Raw genomic sequence first — 10563 nt, forward strand, 5'->3', positions numbered from 1 at the left:
CCACGGCCACCTTTATCCCTCGCGCGCCCCATCAGGCTGACTGGGGACCGGGCGTGCGTCATTCCAGCCCGGCCCCGCCCTTCTCGGCTCTACAGTAACATTGACATCAAGCATTTAAAATTGGTACTGCAGTCTAAATTCAAAATATTGGAGAGAGTTGTCTCCCCCACCCCCTCCTCCACAGACTCGAAGCTCACCAGGTTGAGGACACGCAACAGGAACAAGCAAACTGACAATGGCATGCGACGAGTCTTACACTGTAATTTGATCAGCTAATGTATACGTTTGCAAAGTTTTTATTGTTTGCAAATTATAATCCAGCTCATTTGGATTTGTCAACTATGTCAATGTTAGCTAGATGTATTGCTGGCTTCCATGGCTACAGCACCCTGTGTTTGCCCGCTAACTTGTTTCTAATCTGGCAACCCGGGGTGTCGAAATACTATAGGGAAATGGCAGTGGGCGGGATCACACAGGCCAAAACACAAACAGAAATTCCGGCCCGTAATGGACATTTCAAAGTAGAATATACTGGCTGTAGTATTGTTTTCGGAGAAGCCAGTATTTCAACTTAGCATGTTTCCTAAGTTTCTGATAACATATTATGATAATTTTATGCTTTAGTACAGTAAATATATTACATATTGCACCTTTAAGTAACAATGTTTCTGTTTATGGCAACATGTAACAGTTTTCAACTGGGAATTCTGCAAAGAAAAGACTGTCTATTTAAGAATGTTTTGATTAAGGTATCTAAAGATCCTTAAAACAAGATCGATTTATCTAAAAAGCATAAGTTATTAAGATTTTTTTCAGACAATCTTGTATATAAAATGTATTTTGTCTTGTTTTATTGGCAGATTGTTTTTCACTTTTTTAAAAGTGTTGTATGTATGTATTATGTATATTATATATATGTATTATTTTATTTTATATTTGATTCTAACAGCCCATTTTTTGCAGTGTATAGGACATCATCAAAATTGATTCACTTCTGGGGAGAGTGACTTCATATGCAGCTTTTTTCCCAAATATTTTTATTTTTCTGGTAGATCTGCTGTGTTGTGGCTTAATTCCATTGTGTTTTCAAATGTTTTTATTTATTTTTTGCTTTGCTATTTTTATTTGTTTTTTTGTTTTTACATATTCTATTTTAGACTATGTTCCGAATTTCTGCTGTATGCATACTGTATGCACATTTTCTGTTTGCTTAGAATACCTGTATGACTACTGTACGTACTACATATTTTCCTTGTTTGAAATGCCAAGTGTTCAGACACTTTTACACAAGATTGTATATATATATATATAAAAGAAAATAAAACATTTTCTGAGGTGATACTGTAGGTAGACACCACTCATGGAATTAAATATGCATGTAATAAGGACATGTGACAACAATATAGCATACTACTGTTTGAAATGTGCATAATGCGTACTGTTTCACATATTAATTATTTAAAATAATAGAAAGTATGCAATGTAATGCACCATAAGCAGTACACTCATATTTTATTACAAACATAGGCATACCATCTAGCACCCATGCCACTCAACTTGCCATGACTTTAATCAGATTTGCCATTATTAATGCCACTCATTTGTACTTTCGACCACGGGCAGCGCTAGGGGTGGGCTATCGGGTCTTAAACCACAAATGTTTCCGTAAGGTACCAAATGTTTTTTAGCATCTTGTAGTGATGCCAGAAGTACCAGTGCTTCAAGTTCATTTAAAAAAATATTATATTTTAACAATATATTTTAATATTACGTAATATGTATAAATTAACGATACCTGTCTTTTAAAAGTATAGATAACACCGAATACAGACTCAATTCAGTACACGTGCTGTCTTGATGGTGGCTAATTTCCAGCACTCATGTATGTGTGAACATGCAAGAAGAGGGCTCGCGACATGCGATTGCGGCTGTGTGTCTGGTCAATATTCCTGTCTTGGTGAGATATTGGAAACTGTGTTGAGTTGGTCCATTCATATGCAGTAAGTACCAAATATTTAGATATCTAAAACTGAAAACAGAGTAATATATACAGATGTGTATGAGGAATTTGCAAACTTTAAGTCAAGAGCCAGGACATGTCACATTTTTTTTACACAATGCAATAAACCTTGCATTTAGCCTATTTACAGCCATTCTAAAAATCTATATTCTAAAAATCTAAACGAACTCAAAGCACAGCTGAACTACGGAAAGTCAAAATTGACTATATTAAATCATGTTTTAAATTACGTGGTGATAAAAGCACGCAATTTCTGATCTTCAAGCGAATCTGAGGCTGAGAAAAAGTTTGTGGGATCTTTTCCTTTTAGTTTCAGTAATATTTAAAGGTTTACTAGGTGTGTCAATGTAACTCAAATAAATCTCTTTAGTACATTTACATGAGTATTTTTCTCTTGGGTTACTTTTACTTGAGTCACATGCCATAAAGTTACCTTCACTTTTGCTCAAGTATGAATACTGGATACTTTGTAAAACACTGCTCTTAAACATGTTCACTTAGACAAGCAAGCAATCACCAAAACTGCTAGCAGATGCATATTTGGGGTAAATGAGATTTCAAGCTCTCTTAAATCCATGCTTTTCCAATTAAGTAAATGAAAATGTTTCAATAGTAGTTGAATAGCATTCTTGAGCTGTTAAACTTAAGCAAGAAATGTAAGCACAGCGTAGTTCTAACAGGAAGACTAGCAGTTGTACATCATCGCACCATTAGCTAGGTAACTCTTAGCCAATCACATGTAAGCCATTGCTTTATAAGTCTGCTCACAATCTATCACATTGTTGTTTCAGTGTGCTAACATGGCAACCTCCACCCCACCACCACCAGTTGAGTCCCGTCCTGCACAGGGGTAGGCTCCTCGCCCCTGCCTCCTATCTCCGGCAGGACATGACGGTTCCGAGTACAACTTCTTCGGACCGCTAGACGGGGCTTACACCAAAGAGAGACATTACATTTCTGTTTTATATTCATCAAATAAATGTCATCTTAAATTTAACTCAAGTCTGAGAGGCTTCCTGATAGAAAGTCCTTTCCTGTATGAGTAGATTGGAGAATGTCCTAAATTAATTCTCTCTGAAATAAAGAAAGTCTCAATTAGGATGTTCTGTAAAACTATTTCTATTTGTACAAGCTATTTTAGGAAGGAGTGAGAAGACTTCTGATAATTTCTGTTCTGAATGGATGCTTCTGAGCCAGAGGTGAATCATACAGGGGTTTGTTTGGATCTGTGCCTTTGATCTCCCTATGATAGTCCCTTCACTCCACAACATCTGTCACGCCGTGTGCAATAATCGCTCACATAGAGCTTTAGGTAATGGTGGTGTATTTATTCCTGCCACAGAGTCCACATGGGCATCCCCAACGCCAGTGCTCATTAGCAGGCAGGTGGTGTTAGTGCTTCGGCTGGGGCCGGGACAAGGAATAGAACCTGGCAAACCAATTTATACGTCCGCGTCGGGTAATCCCAGCCAGATTGCCAGGATATCAGAAGTGACATCACAAAGCCAACAAAAATTAGCATCCCTAATGGTCTGCCAGGCCAAACATTATTCTTCATGATGAGAAGCAGTCATGCCTGCCCAGGGCTCCTGGTGATTTGGTCAAAAGCAGTGGAGGCCCCTAAGCTCTCAGATCCTGTCAAAACCAACAGGCTCTATTCTCCAAAGCCTTAAAGACCAGTTCTACACCATGGCAAAGGAAGTTCCTGAAGCTTTAATGAAGATGCTGGGTGCAGCACATATCTCCAACATACCACTGTGAAATGCTAGAAGGTCCTTGGAAAGAATTTGGACATTAACGTTTGGAAGGAAAAGGAAGACCATATTTTTAAATGAGACTACCACCTGGCACTTGATAACCAATGAAAAACACCTTGACTCGATTTAGAAACTAAAACCAAGAAAGATTAGTGAGAGGAGAGGGAAAGACTGGCAGATTTAATTAATTACAGCATATTAGAATGTTTGTTTATGTAAGTGAACAGTTACAAGGGGCCTGATGGTAATTAATTTAAAACGTACTTCCCCCAGTCCCTGCTTTGTGTCGGCAGCAGACGTGGTTGTTTCATGGCAGGTAAGCCTACGTCTCATTGGATTTCCATCAATTGCTCAAAGGTGTGTTTTGAAAACAAAGATGCATGATACGCAAATTAGCCTGAATGTTAACATGATTGCATATTAAGAAATCTATTTAGTATTCAAGGGAATGAAAAGAAAAGAGCAGAATGTCGTTAAGATAATGCATCTAAGAGGAAAGATCCTATAATGTCTGTTTAAAAAAAAAAAAAAAAAAAAAAAAATGTATTTACCCATTGTTTGAGTACCATCTTTTGTCCCAAAGAGCACATGTCATTAGACCTTTCTCCCAAGTTTTCTAAATTTGAATCAATATCATGAAAATCTGTATATTCTCTAAGTGAAGATGATTTTATTTCCCCAACAATATCACTGTGGTTGCATGTGTGTGTGTGTTCGGGTATGATCATGAGTTCTCTAGAGGTACCACTCTTGGACAATGATGTATTTAAGTCCCCTAAGAGGTCAGATGGACTCTGTCCAGAACATCACCTGCAATCAATAGTGTTGGTAAACCAGGCTCAACTGAGTGGCCATGAAGACTCCCCTTATAAACACACTCACAGAGAGGACGGCATGGCCCATTGCTTTGCTAAAATGCAACCTAACACACACACTCAACACATGCCACCACTCTGAAAACAAGTGTTGATGAAAAAGAAAAATAACAGCACCTCTGTGGTAAGTTGAGAGCCTTCAGGTGATGAAATCTTCTCTAAAGTGACAAAAATAGATGCAAATTGACAGCCATGTGAATGGGTTTATAAATACTGGTGGGTGGTATTACTGTGGAGCAGTAAGAAGCCGGTGGTTTGGACATGGACAGCAATGGAATATGTTTACAGCTAGATGAATAACATATCTCACATTAGAATACCTGAATAGTGTGATTCACCTACATATCCTCCTCAAAATGGCTTATAGTTTCCTATTTCTTGCTATTTTGATGACACTTAAAATATTTGCACAAATGTGTATTAGCATTCCTGTAAGTCTAATAAAAAAGGAAGTCTAATTGTTTAAAAGAACAAACAATTAAAGTGCTTAAAGCATTTGAGTGGCTAACTGTCACTTGTTTTCTTTTAATGAATGAATTAAAAACAAAATGTTCTGAGTAAATAATAATTCACGTTACACCCCTCACAAACTAGTGTTTTTTGCATTATTACTTGACAGAAGCAAGTAAGACAGATGCATTCAGCATCACTCTGTCATACAAAAGTTGTGCATTCTCCTTAATTGGGTGCACTGGTTCAATCAAGGCTTCACTATTGGGTTTGAGAGTCATCTAAGCCCAGGCAACAAAACCAAACACTACAGTGTCTCTACTATAAGTGGCTTTTGAAGAATTGGCACAGTCATCTGGCGAACACCTCACATCTCTCACAAACAAATGAAGGCCTGGCGCTTCAAAGTGAGATTGATATCTCTCTCTGAACTTCAACCAGAATATTCTGAATATTGAGAGAGGTGCACTCCTCCCTTGGGACCACCAAGGCTCCTCTCTCCTCCTCGCTCCGCCAAAAAGGAGAAAAAAGATTGCTGCTGTACATCTTCCATGTTCATCAATATTCACTCATTCATCGTGAGCCATGGCAGCTGAAATCTGGCCTAGTATTGCTGAATGGATGACCCAGAGATCCACTTTGTTGCCATAAAGATGTCTGCAATTGTGTTTTAGGATTAAAACAGAACAACACACAATTTTTATGGCCTTCAGGCTCATCTATATATTTTACGCAGTGACAGAAAACTTTTCAATTTGCTCTGTAAGTCCATAAGAGTACCCAGCCATTTAATAGGTCAAGAATAGATGTATCTGCTTTGTTCTGCTTTCTGACTCAGAGAGAAAAAGCACTTGTGAGTTTGCCAAAATGTTATTGCTTTTTTAACACTTGGAAATGGTTTTCAAATAAAATGGGGAAGGAAACTACTGCTGAAGAATTTAGGCATTAATCAAAAAAAAAAAAAAAAAAAAAAAAAAAAAAACGGAATATATCTCAGGTGTCTCACACCATATAGGCCAATAAAACTTTTGTCTGTAGTAGAGAGTCTTAAATTATTGTTGTTAAACTGAAGTTTGTGAAACCTTTTAGCAGTTGCAATGTGCATGCTAAGAATGTAACTTTAAAATAAGGACTATTTTTTACATGACCTAACCTTTTGTTTTGCCACAGAATTAAAAAAAAAATAATAATAATAATAATAATGAAAGTAGAACTACACTTTTCAAGAAACATGAATCAACTATTTGCTTCTTTGTTTATATCTCAAGCAGCTGTGGATCTCAATCAGTACATCTCTCTGACAACACTTCTAACCAAACGAAGAGCCAAACACTAATGTTGATGATGGTTATGACGTACATTGTTGAACCATTAGTGGAATACCTACTCAAGGCGAGAAAATCTTGAGGTATACATTTAAAAAAATTTCCTGCTCCATTTGTTTCTTTTACACAGAGATTGTAATTCTTGTGAAAATAATATTATTGCTGGGCCGTATGCAAATGATAATGAAAATATAAGTTCAATCTCAAGTGAATATTACTTTACTTTCAGTTTGATATGTATTAATAAATCAACACGGCAGTTATTACCCAGGAAAATAAATATAAAGTTCATTCACACACACAGTGACCTTTGGTGACAACATGCCCCTATACCGTAGCTCACACTATATGAGGTCACAGTGGGAACCTGCAATTAAAAAGCTTATTATAGGCTTTTCAGCTGAAAGTTTAAACAGTAAAGCAATTTCAAAACACAAAACAATTAATGAAAAAGCAAAAATGAAATAGTTAATATACTGTATGAAAATATCGCACCATTATTTTGGCCAACAGAACTTCCAGTACTGTAAATGAATTACATAAAGTTATAAGATTTCAACAAATATTTGACAACCTGCTCTGAATAGATATTTATGCAACACACTGTACCCTTGTTCTTAGATTATAGTTCAACCTTTCAATTTAGATGTACCCTTATATAGTTGACCCTTGTCTTAATATATACTTAATAGTGTTTTTTTATTATGTTCCACAGTTTATTCAAAAATATGATAATGTTGTAACTGTAGTTAGGAGGGTAGAATCCACAACAATTATTCTGTTATGTGTTTGACACCAACATACAAAACCACTGCTGCAGAAAATAAAGAATTTGTGTGATTTGACTTGTGACCTTATAGTTGGCCCTTGTGACAACTAGCCCCGGTCTCCACTACTTCACAACATGACCATTTCCCAGAATGTAATCTCTGCATGTGTGCATGTTATAACCTTTGTTGTGCACAGCAAAAATTACTTTTTGATGACTTCCCTTCAGAGGTAAATCAATAATTGCAGAGCTACAAAAGAGTGTTTTGTCCTAAAAATGGTAATTAGCATGGGTCCTGACCTCCCTCATGGCATCTCTCAGTCCCCCATCTGAGAGCCAGGGCATGTCCAGAGCTGACACTTAATGACGCTAACATTACACACTCGCTGAACATTGTCGGGCTTTTGTCTTCATTCACATCGAAATGAAGTTCTTGGGGCCCACATTTATCAATCATGGTGGCGCTCCAGCTGTTCACCCGTCTTTGGCCTGACTTCAACAGCCGCGCTTACAAATTGTCTCTGAATAGTGTGGAGCTCTGCCTCCCCACCCTCCCACCCCCTTTTTGTCACTGTCTCCTGACAAATGTTCCTCTGTAGCTTTTCCCAGACATAGCCGACCCTACCTTCTGCTCCTCGCCATTCAGAGGGGGGTTCTGGCCTCATGTTCCTCTCTCAAGATGAGCATGCTAATTTGCAATGGTAGCCATTGAGAACGCTACTTAAATACACAGTGTTGTGAAAGGATCGAATCATTACCATTGTGGAGGGATGTTGTCAGTTTACAGCGTAATGTTTGTCTAGTGTGTCAAAGCAGACTCTAAGAATGCCATTGAGAGAGAACAAAAGAAAATGTCATCTTATGAAACAAACAAGAGCCACTAATTAGCAGAAGTGCACAAAGTGTTGTATTCAACATAGGCTTCTGGGGCCTTATTACAGAAACATCCTACTGTAACTCTTTAATCCTGTCTTATTAACCATGGCTGAATTGATCAGATCTTAAAGAAAAAGTTCACCCAAAAATGAAAATTCTGTCATCATTTACTCACCATAATCTCGTTCCATAGCCGTATGACTTGCTTTCTTCTGCAGAACATAAAAGGAATTGATTTTATAAATGTCCTGTTGTCTGAGTTTAATACAATGACGGTACACAGTAACTCACCCAAAAGTGTTATTAAAGTAGTCCATGCAACTCGTGTGTCATATACCAAGTCTTCTGAAGGCATACCATCACTTTGTTTGATGAACAGACTGTATTTTAAGTTGTTATATACTCTCAAGTCAAATCATTAATAAAGTCCATAAATAGCGACATGATATCATGATGTTTGGTCACAATATATGCAAGAACCAATGAGGTTTGATGTTATGCTTTGATTGCTGTTTATGGACTTGATTTGCTCTATGTACTGCCATTGTATTGAATTCAGCCAAAGGGAAATTAATCACATTTTGTGTGTGTGTGTGTGTGTGTGTGTGTGTGTGTGTGTTCCACAGAAATAAGAAAGTCATACGGGTTTGGAACGACATGATTGTGAGAAAATAAACAGAATTTTCATTTTTGGGTGAACTATCCCTTTAACTTAAGACTGAAGATAAGAATTTTCTATAAATGTCCCCAGATTAGTTGACACTATGTCAGCCTTTTTCAAATTGCGTGATATACATTTATGTACTTCTTTCTGGACCTCCTACACTTAAGAGGTACCTGAGGTCGATTAAACATCTCTCTTTGGTCTGTCCTGCAAAACATAAAACAATAGAGAACAAAATCAACATGGGACAAGGGATGTGTCTGCTTCAGATTTATACAGTTTCTCTTTCACTGTGGTTTGAAAAGTCAAATAATTAAGATAGATGGGCAGATGAATAGTTGTCTTCCAAGGTCAAATGCTGATTGCCTTATTACTCTATTACTCCACTGTTGTGAAACTGTTACCGCTGACACTTTTTCATGATATTCTTTACATCCACAAAAGAGAAGGAATGAGTGAAGGAGTGAGAGAGATACAAATGGATTGTTTGGCGGCCAAATCAGTCATAGTCATCTTGGGTGGAAGGATTAATGGGTCTGATGGCTGTTGCAGGTTCAGGCAGGGAGACGGGCTGAAAACAAGAGAAATTGGTTTGGGCCCCCGGGAGCTGAATCGATGTGAGTAGCATGTAAGCAGCGCACTGTTGTTTTGTGTGTGTGCGGGTGTATTTTAGTGTGTGTAGGTGTGATAGAGAGAGAGAGAGTGGGCTGTGACATATTTGTTTTTTAATACAACATATTGAACAAAAATGATTCTATGATCGAATATGAATTATTTCCCCAAAATACCTAATTTTGTTGTTGAATATTTCATATTTGAATATCGTCTTTTGGTTATTTTCATGAATCTGATATACAGTATGTTTTCAAATGTCTCCTGTCATGAAGCAGGTTTTCTCAAGTCTCCCTGAAATGGGCCCAAGGAGGTTCGCAGCTGTGACAAAAATCAAAATCCATTTTCTGTGGCCAAATGTAATGAGGACCAAATGGTGGATGTTCCATTCATCTCTCCAGCCTGTCTGAGCACTCTTAGGCCACAGGCAGCAAGGCTTGTGAAGGCAGGTGTGAAAGCTTGGGGGACAACGTCTTATGAACAACCCCATGATGCTCAATCTACAGGCATGCCATTCCTACTTGTGTTGTGTGTGTTTTTTTGTTTTTTTTTTCTACAAGAGGTTTAACTTCTAATAAATAAACTAATCATTGTTATTAGATATTTATTTATTTGTCTTTATTATATTATTTGTCTATAATTATTTATTATATGTCTTTATTTATATGTCACCCCATCAGTCTTTGTGATTGTTAGAGAAAAAGGGCTGGTTAGAGGTCCATCTACTCTTGCATCACAGAATAAACTCTATGATGGTTTTAGGAGTTGGCAGTGGTCTCCTGGAATTGTTTTTATTTGTGGACAAAATGCTCCACATATTGAGAAACAAAACATGAAAACTGCTCTTGGAATATGACTGAGAGCCTACCATCTCCAGTCTTCAGAAAGCTCACCCACACTAAATCTGGCTGAGCAATTATCTGTTTTGAAGTCAGATCTTTTGCGTAGCCACAATACATTTCCCTCCTTTGAAACAAAGTTTATGTAAAATTAATCAATTCCCCGCTGTAAATCCAAATATTTGCCACGTGGACTGATTGGGGTCAACGGCTCAATTCAACATCAAGAGAGCGCAAACTTCCCATCATGATTGATTGCCAGCATAGTCACACATATTATTATGAAATTAGTTTATTATCTTTAAATCTACTGGTTATGCACCACTGTTTTAGACCTTTCATGCAATTTTCAGGGAGGCAAGTGTGGATCAAGAGA

At 37.5% G+C, this 10563-nt stretch overlaps 1 long non-coding RNA gene across 1 annotated transcript; it reads left to right on the forward strand.

Annotated features, from left to right (window-relative positions):
* Positions 1–6183: 6183 nt before the first annotated feature.
* LOC127411795 (uncharacterized) lies at positions 6184–9840 on the forward strand. The gene is made up of 3 exons (XR_007892344.1): positions 6184–6510; positions 9289–9353; positions 9624–9840. It is a non-coding gene; the product is annotated as an uncharacterized LOC127411795 (long non-coding RNA).
* Positions 9841–10563: the final 723 nt, after the last annotated feature.

The sequence above is a fragment of the Myxocyprinus asiaticus genome, chromosome 21 (assembly GCF_019703515.2).
Source record: "Myxocyprinus asiaticus isolate MX2 ecotype Aquarium Trade chromosome 21, UBuf_Myxa_2, whole genome shotgun sequence".
Taxonomy (NCBI): Eukaryota; Metazoa; Chordata; class Actinopteri; order Cypriniformes; family Catostomidae; genus Myxocyprinus; species Myxocyprinus asiaticus.